Raw genomic sequence first — 25132 nt, 5'->3', positions numbered from 1 at the left:
TTGTCCTGTTGGTACGAAGGATACTTGGTTCAATGACATCGGTGGAACATACGTTATTGTCATGTTTGGTGGTACAGCTTGTAATGAGATGACATTAACTGGCCCCTGAATATTGGCACTGGAATTGACGATTGTTTCTAACATCCAAGATGACTAAATATTAATAGATCTTTTTTATTTATATTTTCACCATATAGTCGTATTACAACATGACACCATATACGAGACAAGGATTCAATATCAAGTAAAGGAATTAAATTGACATTAGAATAATAACTGGATAAAAGATAAGAAGATCGTGGCTAGACCACAAGAAAAGAGTTGTTGAGACTAAGGATCCTCTCAGCCTCAACTCCTATATTTACTAGGTCTTATGAAGCTTCTTGAGAAGTTTTTATGAAACTTGGAAACAATGCAATTCTAAGATCCTTCTTCTGTAACTTCTTGAATCATCTCAAGCCTCCTAGAATCTTCAAGAAATTCCTATGACATTCTAGAACTTTCTTAGAATCTATTGAAACCTTCTTAGAACCTATTGGAACCTTCTTAGAACCTATTGGAATCTTCTTAGAACTTATTAAAACCTTCTAAAATCTTTTAGAACCTTCTAAGATCTATAAGAATCTTCTTAGAACCTTCTAAAATTTCTTAGAACCTTCTCAAATCTTCTTTAGTTATATGTCTATAACATCATCTCCTCTTCTAGCTTTAAGATCTCCGAGAAGCAATGTTGGTATAAGTCAGTATATGTACAAGAAGTTGGAGTTCTATCGCATAGTATCTGCTATATATTCTAGTTTTTTTTCGAGAGGAAAATGATTCATAGGCCCCTATAGCCATCAATACTGTCTCAAGTTTTTTACTTATGACCAAACATGAATTTTGGTATCTTTGTTATGGAATTGTTTTACAAACACTCTTTTTGGGCATCCTTCATAGGCACGTTCTATCTCAAACATTATTATCAATGACCTATTACTAGATATCCTTTGACGTTGTTGGAGTAGAGAGAGTTTGTCTCAAGAAAGCATTTGCCTTCTAGCTACGACTAAATGCTCAATCAAATCTAAGATATAAAAGTACTAAATTTATATATATAATATTTTCTCTTTTAGGACAATTACATCAATACATAAGTCCAAGTACCAAAAAAACATAAAAATATATAATAAAGTAACTTAAAACCTTATATATCTTTATGAAAAATATTTTTCAAACTTCAACAGTTCATATTTCATGATCAAACTGTCCAAATAACCTAGAATTTTACATAAAGTATTGATATACTTTCAAAAACTACCACAAAAATTTTACAAATTCATTACGGATCTTGAGATATCACTAAAACTTGAACAATAGCTTTAAATCCTAGCTTACATACACATGTGTGCTATTTTTTTTATATATCACAAAATAAGTACTCAAATACCATGAAACTTTGATCTATAGCTTTTAACCTAATAACTTATATTTATGGAAATTTTGAATGAAGAATTCATCTAAAAATTCAAGTTATGGCTCCAATCATTACTATCAACAAATTGATTCACTTACTACCTTTGAATTACATATGCTGTCTTCAATGTCCTATAACTCCTTCATCTAAACTTAGAATTCATCTAAGAATCTTGGAATTCATCTAAGCTAGAAATTCATCTAAAAATCTTCATGGTAAAGCCATCTTATTAAGCTACTATTCTTCATTTTGCTGCTTTTGGTCTAGATGGATGTTGTAGATGGAACTTTTAAACCTTCTTTTGTATATTTACAAGATTACCAACTTGTTCCGTCGTGTAATCATTGATATCATATCCGCTCGAATAGACTAGATATTCAAGCCTTCTATGTCTTATCCTTGAATCTAATACCTCTTCTACCTCAAATTCAATATGATCATTTATTTCAACCATAGAAAGTAGTAGTTGTCTTTGACCTATTATATTTGATTTTTTATATTTTTTTAAAAGTGAAACATGAAAGATTGGATGAATCTTCATAGATGAAGGTAACTCTAAGCGGTAAATTACATTATTGATTTGTTTTTAAATCATAAATGGTTCCAACCTTCAATAGTCCAACTTATTACATAGCCTATTGGTTTTTATATTATGTCGAAGAAGCCACACTTTGTCACCAACTTGAAATAAAAGATATTCCTTCCTCAATTCATCCACCACTAGCTTATAATGTTGTTGAGCCCTTTCTAGGTGAGTCTACATGGTTGCTTAAAGTTTAGCCATCTTCGTAGTAAATTCTTCTACTGCTCGATTTTCCAACTTTAAAGGCTCTATCATATCCAACTTTAGATGATGATTGTAGTTTAAGTAAAATGGAGTTTGTTACATAGATATAGAGATTGTGTTGTTATATGCAAATTTTGCCATTGGCAAGTAGGAAGTCCAATCATCTTATTGATAGTTGATAGTACACCTCAAATTTTGCTCAAGAATTTGGTTGAGCCACTCCGTTTGGCCATCAATTTGAGGGTGGAAGGCAAAGAAAGGTTAATGTCAACTTTAAGAATCTTAAAGAGTACCTTCTAAAACCTTAATATAAATTATCGCCTACCATTTGACATAATATTGTTTGATAACTCATGGTAATAATAAACATTCTCAATAAAGAGTCTTGTCATCTCTTTACCAATAATTGACTTCTTGCAAGGTATAAAATATACCATCTTGATCAATCAGTCAACAACTATAAAAATAGTGTCAAATGAGCTTGTTGATAGAAGATCTATAATGAAATCCATGGTGATAGATGAGCATGGTTGTCTTGGAATAGGAAGGAGTTGAAGAAGTCCATATAATCAATGTCAAGGATTCTTTGACCTTGAATAAGTATGTCACGGACATACTCATGTAAGCCAGTAATTACATATACAAATAGGTAGAAGTAAGTAAAAGTAGGTAGAAGTAAGTTAATTCTATAGTATTTGATATGAAAGCTTCCTAGAAGCTTCATAGATGCTACTTTGACTTCATAGGTATCTTTAATTGATTTTCTGGATTAGAAACGTTGTCGTAATACGTGAAGTATGGCTTGAGAATGCTCCGAGCACTTAGCTGTAGAAGAAAGAATGGAAATTGTAATAAAAAACCCTAATTCTAATAGAATACTAATAATGCTCTAATTAGACTATAATAATGCTAAGCAAGCTTAATCAAATTCAAAAAAATCTCAAAGAAATTTCAAACAAACAATAAGAATTTTTAAAGAAACATTAGAAAGAACACAAATGTCATTCAAATACATCTCAATTCAATCTTAATTTAATTCTAGTTAAAATCCTATTGAACTTCATTCAAAATTTAAGCCAAAATAATTGAATCTTAAATCCTAATAAAATCCTAAACCCTAAATCAAACCCTAACCAAACCCTAAATCCTAAATCAAATCCTAAAAAAATCCTAAATCCTAAATAAATCCTAACCAAACCCTAATCCAAACCCTAAATCCTAAACCAAATCTTAGTCAAATCCTAAACTCTAAATCAAATCCTAATCCAAATCTTAAATCCTAAACCAAATCCTAACCAAACCCTAATCCTAAACCAAATCCTAATCCAAATCCTAATCAAACCTTAAACCAAATTCTAAACCAAATCCTAACCAAATCCTAACCAAACCCTAAACCAAATCCTAGTAATTCCTACAACATATTTAAACCTCAATAACTAATGAATAAACCGTTGATCTTAACTAAAATTTTGTAAAATTCTTAAAAACTAAGTTCAAAATAAGCACAAAAAAGTTGAAAAGGATCGGAGTTACCAAATTGACGATAATCTCAAAAATGTGCTCGGGTATTGGCTAGCCTCGTTCTCCAATCTTGATGCCAATCTTCTAGAGCCAATATCTCTCTTTTATACTATTTGATTGATCTCAAAATTCTAATATATATAGAAAAACAAGTCTAATATCCTTTCACATAAGTTTCACTCCAATCCAACTAGTAGATTGCACGAAATCTTAAAAACCCCTACTAGACCTAAAATTCTACTTTTTGAGACCTTGATCCACTTAAACCTCAATATTCCTCAACTTAACCGTTAGATTGAGCTCAAATTCACAACACATATTAAACACAACTAAAACCATAAACCCACAAAATTTCACTCATAGATCTATTATAAAACTCTTGAAATCATCCAAAATATAAACCCTATTTTATTTTATAAAACCCAAGTCATCCAAAACAAACCTTGACTTTGCAAAGCTATTACAAAGTCAATACAAATCTAAATAATCCAAAATTAACACCCATAGAAATCCTATTTAATCTTCTATCAAATCCTACTCTCCGACCTGCCAAAGAGTCCTTGAATCGCCATTAGAGCATGATTTTGTGCCTCGAGGTCTGATTTCGACCCAAGTTCATAACCGGTCCTCTTCGGGTATCAACTTTCGTCTTCTTGAGGTAATTTTTACTAATTTGCACTTGTAACTCTTCCCTACATATTTATATATCCTTTATTTTTCTAATCTATCTTGTTTTGCCTTATTTATGGCCTTACAAAGTAAATAGAAGGATAATTTGCAAATAGGCAGCATTGGCACGTTTAATTTTTCTACCCTTTGACTAATATCTATTTTTCCAAGATAATTTTTTACAATATTTTTGAAGTGATCCCTCAAAACATGATATTTTCTTCACCTTTTCACTTGTTATACATGTTACATCATGACAACGTGGTCAACAATTTGGCCATGTGCCACACATGTTGTTAGCTTGAAGACCAAGCTAACTATGTGGTCTACATGTAGAAAAACTTGCCTTGTAAGTCAAGGCATGTGTCCTACAAAGTCAGCACATATTGGAGGTCCCATAGAACGTCGCTATATAGCCCCTAGTTAGATAGTATATATAGAGATAAGAGTGAAGCCTTCTTCACTCTTGTCAATTCTTTTCTTGCTTCCAGTCTAGTTTCAAGGGTCTTTAGTTTTTTTGGCTTTTGGCATTAGCCATTCCAATTTCTTTTTTAATATACATATTAAGTTATTTCTATTTTGTCATCTTTCTTTGAGAGAAGTCTTACATGTTTATTTGACTTTATCATATTCTTGTCTATGACAGATTGACAAGAGTACACTTACAATATCAGAGCTTTGTCTAATCTTGATAAAGAGTGGATTACCTCTTTTTCTTGATAAGATATAAGCATATTAGAAGTTGCAGATTATCCTCTTCTAAACTGATATTGTTCTTAGTATTTTCTTTATTCTCAAGTCCTCTCTTCTATTTGTCTTGAGCGATATTAGACATCTTCTCTTTTCTAAGTGTTATCATGGCAGAACTTGTTGAAATGAAGAGTGCAATGGCACAAATGCAAGAACAATTGAGGGAGTTAATGCTTGCAATGCATCAACTCAATTTACCACCACAACGAGCAATAAGATTGGCAGGAAGTGAAGATATAGAAATGGTGGGAACTGCTTCAACATCTGCACCAAATCATGTCCTTTCTCCTATGGTGGAACGCCCTTCCAATGTTAGAGAACCAAGAATTGCCCTACACGAGAAGTTTAATGGCACCAAATCTAAGTTTTGAGGATTTATCAATCAAGTGCAACTTGTGATTGAACTTCAACCCCAAAGCTATCCAACTCCAAGATCGCAAGTTAGATTCATTAGAACGCTTCTTTCAAGTTCAGTACTATTGTGGTTTTCATCTTTTCTTGAACGATAAGATCCAATATTGGATAATCTAGAGGCTTTTTTGGCGGAGTTTTGATCCATGTATAAAGAACATGATGTAATTTGTGTTGCAATCAATAAGATTCGTATTTTACAACAAGGCAATCAATCAGTAACATTGTATGCTTCACAATTTTGATAACTTGTAATTGATATCAAGTGGAATGATGCTGCACTTATTAGCCAATTTTTCTATGGATTACAATATGAGGTAAAAAAATTAATGCTCAACTTATCTGATCCTCAAACATTGAATCAAGCAATTGACTTTGCTGTGAAGTGCGACAATCACCTTTTTGAATTTCGATCTGAGAATCGTGCAAGTGAACCTCAATGTTACTTTAATTCAATGACAACACCAATACCTCTTCAATACATACATTTGAAAGTAGAAGATATACAAATTGATGTAGTATGTTTCAAATCTCTTATTGAGCAAGAAAAGACTCGTCATCGTCAAGAAGGATTATGTTTATATTGTAGAGAACCAAAACACACTGCTCAACATTGTCCAAAGAAACGAAGCAACTACAAAATGAGGAGTATGGCTGTCAAAGAAGACAATATGTCAGAAAACAAGTTTATCTAGCTACAATAGGGACCGTGCGGCTGGAACCTTGCACAACGTGTAGTAAAGGTCATATTCTATCCTCAGAGCCCTCTCCTTGTTTTACATTAAATATTATTTTAGAACCTAAACATTACAAAGCCTCTGCCTTGTTAGATTCAAGAGCCTCAGCGTGTTTCTTAGATGAAGAATTTACTAAAAGACATAGCATATCTTTAGTAAAGAAAACTAAACTTATTCATGTAGAAGTCATAGATGGTCGTCCATTGTCTTTTGGAGATATTACTCACGAAACCCTTCCTATAGAAGTAATAATCAATGGTCATAATAGCTTTGTAGTATTTAATATCATTAGATCTCCCTCTAATCCAGTCATTTTAGGTTCATCATGATTAGAAAAATACAACCCTCAAATAGATTGGATTTTTCGAACTCTTACTTTCTTTAAAAGTATAATTAATAGTGTAGTCAATCAAGTAGAGTGTTATAAGTCCAGTTCAATTAAACCCATGTTTATAGGTGCAAAAGCTTTCTTGCATGCTACTATGAAAGAATCACCATATATTATTTATGCCACACCTATTTCTACAAGTAGAAAGACTTCAAGTGGTATTCCAAGCCAATATCAAGAATTTCAAGATGTATTTGAAAAAAAAAAATATGGATACACTCCCCAAACATCGTCTCTATGATTGCTCAATTGACCTTCAAGAAAGAGCACAACCACCATTCGGACCAATCTACAGTTTATCACAAAATGAGTTGACTGAACTCAAGGAGTATATTGAAGAAAATCTAGCCAAGAATTTCATACACCATTCTAAATCTCCGGCAGGAGCTCCAATTCTATTTGTGAAGAAAAAAGATGGATCATTGCAGATGTGTATTGATTATCGAGGACTCAACAAGATTACCATCAAGAACAGGTATCCACTACCTTTAATATCTGGACTTCTTGATCAACTGAATCAAGCTAAGATCTATACAAAAATAGATCTCCAGGGAGCATACAATCTAGTACGCATCAAAGAAGGAGATGAATGGAAGACTGCGTTTTGAATTAGGTATAAATATTTTGAATACAACGTCATGCCTTTTGGACTTATAAATGCACCAGTAGCTTTTCAACATCTAATGAATGATATTTTTTGAGAGTTTTTGGACGATTTTATGATCTGTTATCTAGAAAAAATCTTGATCTATTCTAAGAATCTAAAAGAACATGAACTTCATGTTCGTCATGTGTTACAAATATTAAGAGATGCGGGACTCTATGCCAAGATAGAAAAGTGTATATTCTACACTACTCAAGTCGATTTCTTAGGTTATATCATTTCAAATCATGGACTTATGATGGATTCTAAGAAAATTCAAACTATTATAGATTGGAAGATCCCAAAAATGGTAAGAGATGTCCAATGCATTTTGGGATTTGCCAACTACTATCGGATCTTCATCAAAGACTTCTTTTAAGTTGTAGCTCCACTTACATGTTTCACTTGTAAAGACAAACTCCAATGGAATAAAGAAGCAGAAGTTGCTTTTAAATCTTTGAAGACAGCATTTGTTTCTGCACCAATCTTGTATCGTGTTGATTTTTCTAAAGCATTTTTTATGGAAACAGATGCATCAGACTTTGCTTTGGGTGCATTTTTGTCACAAATAGAAACAAATGACAAACTTCATCCAGTAGCCTTTCATTCAAGAAAATTCTCAGCAGCAGAAATCAATTATGAGATCCATGATAAAGAACTTCTTACAATTGTGGATTCTTTTCAAGAATTGCATCATTATCTAGAAGGCGCTTGCAATCCAGTCACCATGTATATGGATCACAAGAACCTCGAGTATTCCATGTCAGCACGCATATCAAATCGTCGTCAAGCTCGTTGGAGCATGTCTTTATCAAGATTTAAGTTCATCATTACTTATCGGCCAAGAAAATAAAAAGGTTTGTCTGATGCCTTGTTTAGACGTTCTTATCTTGTACCAAAAGAAGGAGATGCAACTTTTGAGCAACAAAGAATGGTTCTCTTAAAGTTGGAGCAATTTCATCTTCCAGCAATAAAATCAACATTGACTGTTGATTTAACTTTTCTCAAGCAAGTCCTGTTAAGTATGTCTTCAGACCCTCTTGTTCATGATATCAAGAACAATTCTTGTAGATCTCATGATCCCTCTAAATTCGAGTTTAAGAACAACCTACTTTATTTTTAAGGATGCCTATATGTTCCAGAAGGAGAAGCACGTTTATGTGTTCTTCAAGCTCATCACGACTTCCCAGCAGCAGGACATTTTGGATACAATAAGACTTTAGAGCTGATATCTAGGGATTTATGGTGGCTTCAAATGTGGAAGGCAGTCAAAGATTTTGTACAATCATGTAATGTTTGCTCAAGATCAAAAATTCCTCGTCATTGATCTTTTAGACTTCTTCAGCTATTACCCATTCCAGAACAACCATGGTCTTCTATTTCTATGGACTTCATCACGAATCTTTCAATCTCAGATTCTTATGATTCTATATTCATGATAGTAGAACATTTTACCAAGATGGCATATTTTGTACCATGTACAAAATCTATCACAGGTGAAGAAATAGCTAAGCTCTTTCTTGACAATATCTATCGCTATCATGGATTATCCAAGGATATTATATCAGATAGAAGAACTCAATTTGTATCAAGATTTTGATGGACTCTTTTCAAGATTTTAAAAGTGGATATAAAACTATCTTCGGTATTCCATCCTCAAACTGATGGACAAACAAAGCGCGTTAATCAAGTTTTGGAGCAATATTTAAGATGTATCATTAACTACCAACAAGATAATTGGACAATTCTTTTGCCATTGGCAGAGTTTGCGTACAATAATACAATACATTCTTCTACAAAATAAACACCTTTCTTTACTAATTATGATTATCATCCATGACTTAATACTTTTAACTTTTCAAAAGTTGATAATCCTACTGCGAAAGATTTGGCGATTCATTTCTCAGAGCTACCTGCAATGATGAAGGCACATTTAAAAGAGACTCAAGAACAACAAAAGGTCAATGCAGATGTCTATCGAAAGGAACAACCATCATTCCACTTAGGTGATAAGGTATGGCTACTTCGTCGCAATATCAAGACCACTCGTCCTTGTGAAAAGTTGGACTATCGAGGGCTTGGACCATTTTCTATTTCTACACAAATCAATCCAGTTGCATATCATTTACATCTATCGAAGTCAATGAAAATCCATCCAATATTCCACGTGTCTCTTCTTGAACCATACAAGACAATGGACATACCAAGAAGATGACAAGCTCCACTTCCTCCTATAGAAGTGAACAATAATGAAGAGTTTGAAGTAGAAAAAGTCTTAGATCCAAGGCGGTGCCAAAATAAATTGGAATATCTTGTCCATTGGTGGGGATACGATATTAGTGAACGCAAACGGGAGCTAGTAAAGAATCTTGTAAATGCAGCAAAGGTGATGGAGGCTTTTCATCGACGATATCCATCAAAATCAAGATGAAAACCTTCTATATAAAAGAAACAACATTTAGGCAAGATAAAATTCTACTTTCAATCCTTGTTTGTAGCTTCTTTGTAGTTGTGATGCTCAAGAGATGGAGAACCAACAACCAACAGATTCGACTCAAGAGCCTTTATTTGCTGACTTGTAGGATGAGACATTATGATTGTCACAACCTTCAAGACGACGCAATTGAAATGAAGATCTTCAAGAACGACATGTTCTTCCTTGAATAGATGGCGAGATACAACGCGTTTGATATCACGACTTGGGAAGGGATTTCTGATGTTTGGTGATTTTGCTAGAGGTAGGAACAACTCTTGATGGTGTTCCAAATGTTCTATTCAAAGGAAGTTATGAAGGCCTCAATAATGATCAAATAATTGGGTGGTCTTCTTGCCCTGGTATGGGACACTACCAATGGTTGAGAGGCCTTATTAATCATCTTCATGGAGAACAAAGATCAGAGTATGTGGCAAATATAATTCGTCACATCATAGATTTTCTCAACATATGATGACCGCTCCTCATAGAACTCGTCCTTAGAAGGGGGGGGTAATGTCACAAACATACTCATGTAAGCCAGTAATTACATATACAAATAAGTAGAAGTAAGTAAAAATAGGCAGAAGTAAGTTAATTCTATAGTATTTGATATGAAAGCTTCTTAGAAGCTTCATAGATGCTGCTTTGACTTCATAGGTGTCTTTAATTGACTTTCTTGATTAGAAACGTGGTCAACAAGTTGGCCATGTGCCACACATGTTGTTGGCTTGAAGACCAAGCTAATTATGTAGCCCACACGTACAAAAACTTACCTTGTAAGTCAAGGCATGTGTCTTACAAAGTCAACACATATTGGAAGTCCTATAGAATGTCACTACGTAGCCTCTAGTTAGATAGTATATATAGAGACAAGAGTGAAGCCTTTTTTACTCTTGTCAACTCCTTTCTTGCTTCCAGTCTAGTTTCAAGGGTCTCCAATTTTCTTGACTTTTGGCAATAGCCATTCTAATTTCTTTTTTAATATATATATTAAGTTATTTCTATTTTATCATTTTTCTTTGAGAGAAGTCTCACTTGTTTATTTGTCTTTATCATGTTCTTGTCCTTGACAAAGTATCACATGATAATATAAATTCTTTAATGTTCTTTTACATTTTAGGCCACCAAAAGTCTCTAAACAGAAGTTCAAAGGTCTTGTTGGATTCAAAATGTCTAGTTGTAGCGAAGTCATGGCATGTTTGAAGAACGTGTAGGCAAGTTGATTCTTTAAGAATGAACAAACGTTCTTTAAAGAATAAGAAGTTGTCTTCAATCTTGAATTTAAAAGTTTCGTCAAAAAGGTTGTTGGTAAGACGCTATCATATTGTATGTTTTCTATTTGGAAAAATACTAGATACCTAGCTATTGAAGGTTTAGTTTTAATTTATTAGCTAAGCTCCAATAAGTTATTTAATCTTAAAAGTAGAAGACAAATAAATATTAAAATATTAAAAAGATATTATACTAATAAATTATTTTATATTTAAGAAGGTTTGAACATAAGGCTTTCTAAAATATCTAGAAATTTTTTAACATTTTTGGCTATACCAAATCATGGCTAACCATTTGCTGGTAGATTAGGTTCTCAATAACTTCAAAAGAAATCCACAATCTCATCTCAAAAACTCATCTTTATATAAGAATTCAAACATAGCTCCATATATCTATCTTCAACATATATATAAAGTCTTGACTCCCAAAATACTCCTTTATTTTGTATAAAATATTCAAGTTATAATAAAATTCCTTCAAAATATAATATTTCCACAAAAGATTTCTTCTTCTTGAACTTTAGAAATTCATATCTCTTGATCCAACTGTTCAAATTTTTTCAAATTTACAGATATTATAGAATTCATCCTTAAGCTTTACTTTACAAAAATTCAACTATAACTTTACTACCAATCGTCTGACATCTTAAAAGTTCTAACAGATCCTCTAAAACCCTAATTTATAAGCACTTAAGTACTATTTTCTTTATATCTCACAAATCCAAAATTCAAATAACACAAAACTTATGTATAAAGTTTAGTAATATAAAAACACACATTTTTAAAAATTCTTAGCCAAAATCTTGTCAAATTGCACAAGATATAGCTCAAAATACAACTACTAGTAATTTGGGTCACTTACAACTCCTTAGATTCCAAATGGTGACTTCAACTTCCAATAACTCCTTTATTTCAGCTTAGAATTCATTAAGCAGTATGTGTAAAATGTAGCCAAAAAAGTTCTCTTTTTAACTCTAGTCACCGATCCTCTCTTTTTTTCTATATGCATGCGTTATATCTAAAAGACTGATAGCAAATACAAAATCAACACCCTAACTTTGAGCACCCATATCTCTTTCATATAAACTCCAAATTAAACAAAATTTGTACCAAAATCATAGCCGAAAACCTAAACATGCTGATTTTAGCCTTGAAAGCTCAAATTATTCCAAAAAACTAACCCTAATCTCTAATATGGCTTCAAGCAGCCTTCTTGAAGCCCATTGGTCATGATTTTTGACCAATAGGAATGGAGTTTTTTTTCATTCATCTCCATTCATCTATATAGATGTCTTAAACTCTCTTCTTGCTACCAAAACCCCTCTCTACTTCTTTTCTTTACAAGATTTACTCAACATATGTCCTAAACATCATATTAAAGAAACAAAATAAGACTTTAAATATCACCAATATCTAACTAAGGTGACTCTAAATATTTCAAAATTACTACTAATAAGATGAACTTAAAAGTTACTATCTAAAGGAAATAAAGTTATATAAATTCTAATAGAAATCCTTTTAAACTATCTCTTTTTGAAGTTGTAATTTATCCACATCCTACAACCAACAAAAATCCACTGATATGGCTTTCACCATGTTATTCAATATATTGTCTATTAAATATATTAATACATTATTTTCATATAGTAGCCGAATCACAACATGATAATGCTTGATATTAAGAACAAGAGCATCCATAATTGAGGCTTTACGAACTTAATCAAGAAATGATAAATCCAGAAATATTGATACATTGATTGCTTGAAGATAAAATTACTCTAATTTTAATAAGGTTGCCCATTGTTGATAATATGCTGCCTTGTCTTCTTTTGGTTTAAGGTAAGAACATCTTGATAATGCATCTAATAACTCCTATTGGCTTCCAAGTCGATACATGATGTAAAAGTCAAATTGTGATAAAGATATATTCCAACATGCTTGGCAACAGTTCAAGACTCGAACTATCATGAAGTATTCAAGATTCTTGTGATCAATATATACAATCATCTAATGAGAGGCACTTCCAAAAAAGTGGCGCCATTCTTGGAAAGAATCCACAATGGCAATCAATTCTTTATTGTGGATTTTGTAGTTGATTTTTGCCACTAAGAATTTTCTAAAACAGAATGCAATTGGATAAAGTTTGCTATCTTTTCTATATTATGACAAGACTGTTGCTAATGCAAAGTCTTAGGCATCAGTTTCTATTAAATAGGGCTTATTGAAATCTAGATATATCAAAATTGGAGCTATTGTGAAAGCATCTTTTAAGCTTTGAAAAGCTTTCTTTGCTTTGAGGCTCTAGTCTAACTTATTATTTCATGTCAATTATATAAGTAGAGCAGCAATCTTGGAGTAATTTCTAACAAAAATCCTATAGAAGTTTACAAATCAAAAGAAGCATTGGACATCACGTACAGTTTTTGGCTTTGCCCAATGAATGATTGCTTGTACGTTCTTTGGATCCATAAAAAGACCTTTCTTAGAAATAATGTATCTAACAAATTTGACTTAAGGTGCATGAAATATACACTTCCAATTTTTCATATAGCCTAGCACTTTGTAGCTTTTTCAATATAAGTCAGACATGTTTTTTGTGGTCTTTTTAATTTTGGAAAAAGATTAGAATATCATCCAAATAGATCATAATAAAGTAATTGAGATGCTTGTGAAATAATTCATTCATTAAGTGTTGGAATATGGCTGGTGCATTGGTAAATTCAAAAGATATGATATTATATTCAAAATATTTGTACTTAGTACAAAATATTGTCTTTTAATTATTTCTCTCCTTAATGTGTACCATGTTATATGCACCTTGTAGATCAATCTTTGTAAAGATCTTTGCTTGGCTAAATTGATCAAAAAGTCTACATATCAATGGCAATGGATATTGATTCTTTACTATGATTTTATTAAGACTGCAATAATGGACATACATCCATGAATATCCATGTTTTTTCTTCACATATAATATTAAAGCACCAATTAGCAATTTGGAATTTTGAATAAAATTCTTAGCCAAATTTTCATCAATGTACTCTTTTAAAGTAGCAAACTCATTCTAAGATAAATTGTAGATGGATCCAAATTCTGGTTGAGTACCTTCTTGAATGTCAATTACATAATTATAAGGGCGATGCTGTAGTAAGATGTCCACATTTTTCTTTTCAAATACATGTGCAAAATTTTCATATCCTCTTAAAATTGTTGTAGCAACTACAAGTTCCAATTATAGATTTACATAGATAACAAATGTATTGCCCTGTTTGGCTGCCCTCATAAATGCTCTAGCTCTAATAAATAAATGTTGTTTAAGTTTTGGCTTGTCGGATATTAGAAGCTTTTTTATAGATCTAGAGGTTCTATGATCTACTAGAAGAAATTCTAACTTTTGGAATATCCAATTTATTTGTCAATTATATTTTTTCAAGCCATGAGAGTCCTAAAATGATTAAAATTGATGGTGATCTAATGACATTGAATATTACTTGGCTCCTATGGTTGTTAAAGATTATTTCTAATAGATTCATCTCATGAGTGACATCTCTAAAGAATAAAGGTCGACCATCTATTACTTCTACATATATGGCTTTGGATTTTTTGATTATACAAATTTTATGTGATCTAAAAAATTCTTTGACAATAAAATATGCAGAGACTCTCAAGTCAAGTAATGCATGACACTCTAGTTTTATGACTCCTAACTGTACAAGTATAGTAAAACAAGGAAAAAGGTTGGCAAAGAGTACATGACCTTTTTTGTTTTGTGATAGTCAAGAATCTAGCTGCATGGTCTCTATTATGGCTGAACGCCCTTGTTTTTCTGCAAAGCTTTTGATGATGTGGCCACACTCTTCACTTGATATGTATGATGGTGTTTTTCTAAATAATTATCAATCTTGTGGCCAAATTTTCTACAATATAATCATAGGCCAAGTTTTCTTTGATATTTTTTTTCTTACTCAAAAAGAGGTTTGAAGTAAAATGCATCAATGTTGATGCGTTCCTTATCAAAGGCTTCAAATTTTGATTGTTGAAGAATAAATCTTATCATATTCACCAAATGCTTCTGCAAATGCTACCAAAAATACTTCAAAATTGTGCAATATAAGAAAAAAAAATTCAAATAATGAAGCAAAGCAAGATAAAGCTTGACATAAGAGCAAGGTTCCAACCAAACCAACATGAGATGCTTTAGTGGAATATTGTTGAAGTTGAAGTAAGGTGATTAGTCATACTTGGTTTCCAAAGCGACAAAATTTTGAGTGGTTGCTATCAAACTTTTTTGAAAGGTTGTTCTTTGATTCTTTTATTGGTATTGTTGTCAGATTATTGCCTTGAGTGAATGCACCTTCCATGTTTATTGAAGCAAATATAGTCGTTTGAGAATTTACAACCTCTATTGCCATTTGATGTAGTAGTTGAGGCACTTCGGCTCTTTGACCATTACGTATGGTCATATATAATTCTTCATACTACTTTAACAAAGTCACTATTTTGATCCTCAATACTTCAAGAGTATTAATAATAGAATCTGACTTGATCTCTTTGAAGTCTATCATATTGATTTTTTTACCTTTTGCTATAAAAAATGAAAAAAATATATACATTTAAAGAAAAAAAATCAAAAGAATATTAAAAAAAGAACAATGTTAGTTTAGGAGAGGATAAATTGCAACCTCTAGAATGCTATAGTACTTTTAAGAAGAGGAATAATCCACTCTTTCTTAAGAAAGTTCAAGCTTCTAATATTATTTTATGGCAATCTTGACAAATTATTAGGGATGTTATATAAGATAAGGATTTAAGCTCAAAAAATAGAGTTAGCTTGACATTAGAATAATAATTGGATACAAGACAAGGTCTTGGTTAGACCATAAGAAGTAAGTTGTTAAGACTAAGGATCCCTTCAACCTCGACTCTTATATATACTAGGTCCTAGAAAGCTTCTTGAAAAGTTTTCATGAGGTTTCGAAACAAAGCAAGCCTAAGTTCTTTCTTTGGCAACTTCTTGAATCATCTCAAGCCTCCTAGAATCTTTCAAAGTCTCCTATGACCTTCTAGAACTTTCTTAAAATCTACTAGAACCTACTCGAATCTTTTAGAACCTCTTAGAACCTTCTCAAACCTTCTTCAGTTGTATATCCATGACACCTATGTATATTCATTCATATCATATCTATGCCAATGAATAATATATTCCAACTTATTTTGGGGCTGCCTTAAATCAAAGACTTTTTTTACCTCAAATACTTAATTATTATCTACTTTTATAAGAAAAAATAGCATTTATCTTTTTTTTAAGATATTTACTAACTTATATGACTTGAAAAGAAATACTTGGAATATGGGATGGATCTTCATAGACTTCGATAGATATAATCAATAAGCAATAAAATTGATTTATTCACAAATAAGAAAAGGTCCAAGCCTATAATAGTCCAACTTGTGAAAAAGACAAATAAACTTGATATTATAATAAAATAATCATATCTTATCATCTATATTGAACTAAGGTTGTTCTTTGTAATTCACATCTATATTAATCATTTATTATTCTTAAGCTCCTTTTAACTGCACCTTCATTATTACATATAGCTTTGATAAACGATTTGCCAAAACTTTTGTAGTAGGATTATCAATTTTTGAAAAATCAAAAGTATTAAGTTACAGAAGATAATCATAATTAGTAAAGAAAGGTATTTGTTGAGTGGAAGAATATATTAAGTTATTGTGCACAAACTCTGTTAATGATAAAAAAAAAAAATATGTAATCATCTTGATGATAATTGATAGTACACCTCAAATACTACTCTAAAACTTGATTCACCCGATCCGTTTGTCCATCAATTTGAAAATGAAAAGCCAAAGAAAGCTTAATATCCACCATTAAAATCTTGAAAAGGATTCTCCAAAATCTTGATATAAATTAAGTCTTCATATCTGATAAAATATCTTTAGATAATTTGTGATAGTAATAGATGTTATTAAAAAAAACTTAGTCATTTCTTCACTTATGATAGAATTTGTACATGGTACAAAATGTACCATCTTAGTTCCAAAGTCTAATTGTATCCAAAATATCCAACTGTTGGAAAGTCATGACAAGCTTAAAAAACATGTAATCTTATTTTATCTTTTAGAATGTATAATCTTCCCTCAAAATAGAATATATTGTTCTTAAACTTAAACTTGGAAGTATCATGAGATTTAGAAGAATTATTCTTGATATCATGAACAAAAAAATCAAAGGATATATTTGATTGAATTTCTTTAAAAAAAGGTTGAATCAACAATCAATGTTGATTTTATTGCTCAAAGGTGAAAATACTTTGGTTTCAAAAAAATTATTCATTGTTGATCAAAAGATATATTTTTTTTCTTTTGATGTAAGATAAGAACATCTAAAAAGGATATTTAACAAACTTTGTTGTTTTTTGAATTAATAAGTAATCATAAAATCAAATCTTAATAAAGACATGCTCCAACGAGCTCAATGATGTTTCAAAATACATACTAATATGAAATACTTGAGGTTCTTGTGATTTGTATATACAATGACTATACTCAAGGTACCTTTTGGATAATGATACCATTCTTGAAATGAATCCACAATTACAAGGAGTTCTTTGTCATAGATCTCATAATTAATCTTGGCTACTAAAAATATTTTTGGAATAAAAAGGTATTGGATGGAATTTGTCATCTACCTTTATTTGTGATAATATTGCACCCAAGGCAAAATTTGATGCATCTATTTCTATAAAAAATATCTTAAAAAAGTCAATATAATATAAAATTAGTAAAAATCTAAATTTCTTTTTTAAAGCATCAAAAAATACTTTATCTTCTTAATTCTACTTAAGTTTGTCTTTATAAGTCAAATGTATAAATGAAGTTGTAATTTGAAAAAATTTCTTGATGAAGATCTGATAGTAATTGGCAAAGCTCAAAAAACATTGCACATTTCTTATTGTTCTTGAAAACTTTCAATCCATGATAGTCTAGAACTTCTTTGGATCCATCATTAACTCTTCATTGGAAATGATGTATTCTAAGAAGTCAACTTGATTAGTGTGGAATACATATTTTTCTAACTTTGAATATAATCTTACATCTCTAAGTTTTTGTAATACACAACAAACATGAATTTCATATTCTTTAATATTCTTAGAATAGATTAAAATGTTGTCCAAATAATAGACAACAAAGTCATTAAGAAACTCACAAAAGACATCATTCATTAGATGTTGAAAAATAATTAGTGCAATTATGAGTCCAAAAGGCATGACATTATTTTTGAAATATCCATATTTGATTTGAAATATAATTTTTTATTCATTTTTTTTAATACATACCAAATTACATGCTCCTTGTAGATCTATTTTGTATAGATTCTTTGCTTAATTGAATTGATAAAGAAGTCTTGAAATTAAAAGTAGAAGATACTTATTCTTAATGATGATCTTATTGAGTTCTTGATAGTTTATACACATCCATAGAAAATTATCTTTTTTCTTCATAAATAAGATAGGAGCCTTAACTAGAGATTTAAAATAGCATATGAAGTTCTTAGCCCAATTTTCATCAATGCACTCCTTGAGTACAACCAACTTATTTTGTTGTAGGCTATACATTGGTTCAAATGGTCATTGAGCTCTTTCTTGAAGTTTGATGGAATAATCATAAGCATAATACTCGAGAAGAATATATGCATTTTTTTTTCAAAAATATCTTAGAAATCTTAATATTTGCAAGGAATACCACTTTATGTCTTTTTACCATCAAAAATGGGTGTAGCATATATAGCAAAAGATGATCCTTCTTTTATTGCATGCATGAAAGCTTTTGTACCTAAGAATAAGAATTTGGATGTATTAGACTTACATATTTTTACTTAATTTATAAAAAAATTGATTAAACTACCAAAAAAATTAAAATTATAAGAAATTCAATCTATTTGAAGGTGATATTTTTTTAACCATAATAATCCTAAAATAACTAGATTAGATAGAGATCTTATCACATTAAATATTACTTTGTTATTGTGATCTTTCATTATTATATCTAAAGGAGCAATCTTATGAATAATATCTCTAGATACAACAAACGACTATCTATGACTTCAATATGTATGGATTTAGTTTTCTTGACTAAAGATATTTCTTGTTTTTTGACAAAGTATTTATTTATAAAATAGGTTGAGTTTCTTAAATCTAATAATGTAAAGACTTTGTAATTTTTAAGTCCTAAACACTTATCTATTATAAAATAAGATAAAAGATCTAAAGAGAGAATATGATCTTTACTAGGTATTATACATGATTCCAATCACATAGTCCTTATTGTAGTTGAAAAAACTTATTTTTTGATATATTATCTTTTTTAGCATTTATATTCTTCATTTTGTGATTAGATTGCTTCTTTAGATAATGTTGAGCAGTATGATTAGCTTTTCCATAATATAAGCCTAAATCCTCTTGATAATATTAAATCTTTTCCTATTTTTTGAGGGATTTAAAACATACTATATAAATTTGCATTAATTTTGCCGTTGATGAATAAGTTTATGAAAAATTGGAAATTATCATCATTACTTGATTTATTCCACTTTAATCAAGTCTTTGTTCTTGACACCTTTTAAATAATTTATTATTGCATGCAATAGCTTGAGTAATAAACTATTTCAAGGATTCTGCCTTTGGTATTATCAATAAAAAATCTTTGTCATTATCCTTCAATCTATATCAAAAATGGTTGATAAAGGCTTTGTCACTTCAGTCCACATTGCAAGCTATATTTCAGAATTCAATAACATATATGGTGGCTAATTATGATTTTTATTATAAATATAATAGCTTCATCTTTGCTACTCTTTCTCAATCACTTTCTTCAAATATAGCCATAAATACTTTTAAGAATAAATTCAAATCATAAAAGAATCACAAATCTTTTTCTATTAAAGATGCAAATCAAAAGAAATCAATTCCTAATAGAAGTGGACTTATAAATTCAAATTTAGTAAATCCATCAAGGTATTAGAAGGGATGCAATCTTAAATAGAGTTTGATATGTTGCAAAATCCTCAAAATTTGATCTTGTTCCATCATGGTTTTTACATAAGTTTTTATTTAATTTTTAATTAACTATGTATGCCACATGGTTAGTTGTTTTGCAAGCTATCAATATTTGATTAACTTATTGATCAAGTTTCTAACCTAAAAATCAACTACAAATACATATAAAGTCAAAACAATATCTATAAAGCTTCTAGAAAGCTTCTCTAAAATATTTTATGAAATAAATATAATTTTATTTATTTTTATTTAATTATATATATAAATATTAGGATAAATATATATGACTATGATACTCTTTATTATTTATAATGGTTAGTTGAAACAAGACCAAACTATCCAAAAAAAATCCAAGATCCTTCTATTTCACAACAACATATAACCTCATTACAGAATAGGACAAAACAAACTAGAACAGAACTCAACGGAATTAAACAGAATAAGACATGAAAGACAAACTAAGAAAATGAAAACATAATAGAACTAAACTAAACTAAACAATGCAAAACCAAACTTTACTAAGAAAAAGGATCTAAAGCCATACTTAACCAAATGTCCCAAAAGACCTTGATTAGTCCTATTTATACCTTATTCTACTACCTTGGACTTTCTAGAATGTTCTTAGGTGATAGGCCTCATCTAGATAACCACCTTAAAATCCTTTTCTAGAGGGTTTTATGATGGGCTCCACCTAGATAACTACTCTAAGCCTTTTTTAGAAGGTTCTATGATGGACTCCACCTAAATAATTGCTCTAAACTCTTTCTAGAATGTTCCACGATGGATCCTAAGTGGTCCACTAATTTAATCCCAATTTCAGAAACTTCCATGGTTCTATCTATCTATATAATTATCTTATCTATATCTTGTTACAGTTAATCTCCATCTGCTAATGCTGAACGTCCTCGTTTTGCTTCCGATGGTATCTCAAAATTATTTCTTGGTAATGGGTGAGATTTTGTGCAGGTTCCTACATTGCATTGTGAAAGGGATAATCTTTTTAAAGAACTTTATACTGAAGTTGTAGATGTCTACTACTATGACAAAAGTAACAATATTCCAAAATGTTGTCCATTTCATATTTTTATTGGTCATCAATTACAACTAGTGGTGGTGGTAGTTGATGTCGATTCGAAAAGCACTTTAGCTCAGTATGAAATCCCTTTAGTTATAAAAAATGGAAGACTAGATGGACCCAAATATGTGATAGAAGCTCAAGATAGTATGTGGTATTAGAAATCACTGCAAAAATGCAAAAAGGTCCAAAGCACTAAGGTGCTAGTTTACAGATTTGGGTTGATGTAGCAAGTCGCAAGTTGGTATTAGAGAATAATACCTGATCACCATCCCGAAAGGTCTTGTATTGCTAATGGTTATCCATATACTGCTTCTGTCAATTTTGTGCAATAAGGAGGCAGTGTCATACCTCTTATAAGGCCGTTACAAGCTATTGTATAAATTCCTCTATTGTTAGATTATTGGTGTCGATAAGATTAGGAAGAATTGCTTACATAATCGGATATTGATTAATATTTAGAAAAAATAGTGAATGACCAATACTTATTTGAATACTATTATTATAAGCAAACTTTAAAGGCATCAAGTATTCATTCTACTCATTATGATGAAATACTACAAATATCCACAACATATCTTCTAAGATTTGATTTGTACACTCTATTTATCCGTTTGTTTGGAGATAAAAAACTATAGACAAATCAAGTCATGTACCTAGTAGCTTGAACAAGGCTTGCCAAAAACTTGCCGTAAAGTATGAATCTTGATGTAAAATAATGACATGTGGTAATCCATGGTGACAAAAGACAATATCAAAGAAGACTTGTATAAGTATTAGGGCATCAATATCCGAGTGTATTGCGGCCAAGTGAAGTTGCTTCAAGAGTCAATCTACAAAGATGGCAATTGCGATATGATTAAAAAGCATCTACGACAAATACATAATGAGATCCATAGTCACCTACTTCGAACATGCTATAGGTAGCAAAATTGGCTCTTATAGTCTAGGAGATGCTACGTTAGATGCTTTGTTATGTTAACATGATTTACATGAGGGTACAAAGGTTTGAACATCATAATCCAAACCTGCTTAAAATTATATCCTTGAGATCTATTCTAAGCTCTTCTCTCGTTCTAGATGTCTAGATATTGGAATATCATGTCCCTCTTGAAGTATGTGCATCTAGAGTTTAGCATTGTTGGATACATAAATTTACTTCTTGAAATAGGATAAGCCATCATTAATGGTATAATCCTAATATTATATATTTTCCACCTTCAGCTGATTGCTAACCATCTTGAAATAAGCATCCTATTATGTAGTTTCCTCCAATTCTACCTCTTTGTTTAGATCTAAAATGATACTACTAATGGTAGCAACTTGTGTCTTGTCTTTTGATTCGTCCTTCAAGTCTAGTGACAATGATAAATTATCTGACATAATATATTTTTGTCCTTGTTTGTACTTAAGCTGAATATCAAAAAGCTGCAACTCTTTTTCTCAACAATGATGTCGCAATTTCATATTTTCTAGATGCAAATCATGTAGAAAGGTCGATGGTCAGTCCAAACAATCATAGGCTTCTCCAATAGATAGTGTCGCCATACCTTTGTAGAATATACAATCGCTAATTATTCTCGATCTCATGCAAAATAATTGCATTGTGTCTTTTTGAGCTTATGTGATTCATATGCCATAGGTTGAAGGTTCCTACCAAAGTCTTGTTGAAGGACTGCTCTAATAGCAAAGTTGAAAGCATCAATGTCAAGCATACAAGAGAGATTAGGATCATATGATTGTAATATTAGAGCAGTAATGAGTGCCTCTTTCAACTTATCAAAGGCGTTTTGCTGCTCTAATTTCCATTCAAATGAAAAATCTTTCTCCAATAAGTTTATCAATGAGGCAGGAATGTGAGCAAATCGTTGAAAACAATGACGATAGTATCTAGTAAGGCCTAAGAATAAGTAAACTTCAAAAGCATCGTTGGAGGTTGGTCAATCTTCTACTGCTTTTATCTTATCTTGCTCTATATGCACGCCTTTGAAGGACACGACATGCCTCAAAAAAGTGACTTTTGACTTCTAAAGTTCACATTTTATTGCTTACAATAGAAGCAATTATCTTGGAGCCAACACACTACCTTTCATAAGTGTTGTTTATGCTCTTCAAGGATTTTACTATATACAAAGATATCATCAATGAAGAAAATTACAAACTTATCCAAAAAGTCTCAAAATAATTTATTCATGTATCTCATGAAAGAGACTAGAGCATTGGTGAGGCCAAAGGATAAAACCAACCATTCAAAATGTCCATAGCACATACAAAATGGTATCTTTTTTACATCTTCTCTTGCAATAGGTATTTGTGAATGGCTACTTCAAAGATTCAATTTACTAAAAATGATTGTAGCTCAAAGTTAGTCAAAAAGATCATCCCTGTGTGGAAGTGGATATGTATTTTTAATAGTCTGCTTATTAAGGCCTTGATAGTTGATGCAAAGACGAAGTCCACCATCTTTCTTAAGTACAAAGAGTATAGATGTTTTCTATGGTGATGTGCTTTCTCAAATGAGGCCTTTCTTCAAGAATTTGTCCAATGTCTTTTACAGTTCTTCAAGTTTTTTTGGTGCTAGGTAAAAAATTAGTCAACTTGCTAGTTTGGCTCCAAGCAATACTTCTATTTGAAAAGAGGCACCTCAATCAAGACATATACAATTAGGTAGTTTGATTGGAAAGACATCTTAATATTTTTGTATGGGTTTTCTGCTTGTTTTATCCCTTTGGCTATCTTTTCTACAACTAACATGATATTTTTAACCACCATATATATCTGTTGCTCATGATGTAGTTACTTCTTCATAAAAGTTGTTCCTACGAGTAAGTCTTTGATTGTATACTATCTTTCATCTTCATTTGATGTAGAGGTGGAAAGAATCACCTAGCATCCTCCATCTTTAAAAAAGATTGTCCTTGCTATCCAATCAAATTTCTTATTTTCTATTCCTAGCCATAGTATACTAAGGATAACATCATATTTTAGCTTTGTCACTTTGAATCTCTCTCTTAAGATGTAGGTGTTTGTTAATCTAAAGGTTTCTTCTTCACATGTCTCACTCAATATGTTCTCTTGATTATCTATAAGGTATATACTTCCTTCCTTGATTTTCTTGATTTTAATTCTAAGCTAGTTGGCCATTTCAATTGAGATGCAATTTTTTGTAGAGCCACAATCTATAAGCACTCAACATGGTTGTCCTCTTAGTAGTCCCATTAGATGCACTAGTCAACTCTTTTTATAGTTATTCAAGGCTATATTATTTATCTTTGAGAGACAATAGCTATCCCTAGTACTAGCTTTCGACGCCTTTATTAGGGAGCCTCATTTTTTTCTCTAATTCATTATCAACTTAGTGAGTTTTGAGACTATGAACCTACCTTATCTTACTGGTACTTGCACTTTGATATTTTTGACAACCTCCAATCTGATGGCCTAGCTTCCAACAATAGAAATATAATCCTTTTTGTACCCATATTTGTCGTTTTTATGGTGTCAATGATTCTTATAAGGCATCAATCTCTATTGGAATTGATTGTTATGCAGTAATATTAGATAATAGCATAAGACTTTGTGCTATAAGTTGTGTTCTATAATTTCTAAAATCTTTAGCATTGATCCTCTTTGCAATCCAAATTGAGTCTTCAAATGTTTATGGATCCTTTAGTTCCACCTCTTGTTAGATTCTAAGTTTCAAACCTTATAAGAATCAATCTATTATCTCTGCCTTTGAAATATTGCCAATTTGGAGACATAGAAACTTGAATCGAGAGACATAATCTTACACTAACCTAGCTAATGAAAGATTTATCAACTAATTGTGTGCTATTTTTTTTGCATTGATGAGCCAAAATTGATTCCTAAA

The sequence above is a fragment of the Physcomitrium patens genome, chromosome 3, assembly GCF_059467195.1.
Source record: "Physcomitrium patens ecotype Gransden chromosome 3, ASM5946719v1, whole genome shotgun sequence".
In the NCBI taxonomy this organism is placed as follows: Eukaryota; Viridiplantae; Streptophyta; class Bryopsida; order Funariales; family Funariaceae; genus Physcomitrium; species Physcomitrium patens.
This window is presented reverse-complemented; position numbering follows the sequence as displayed.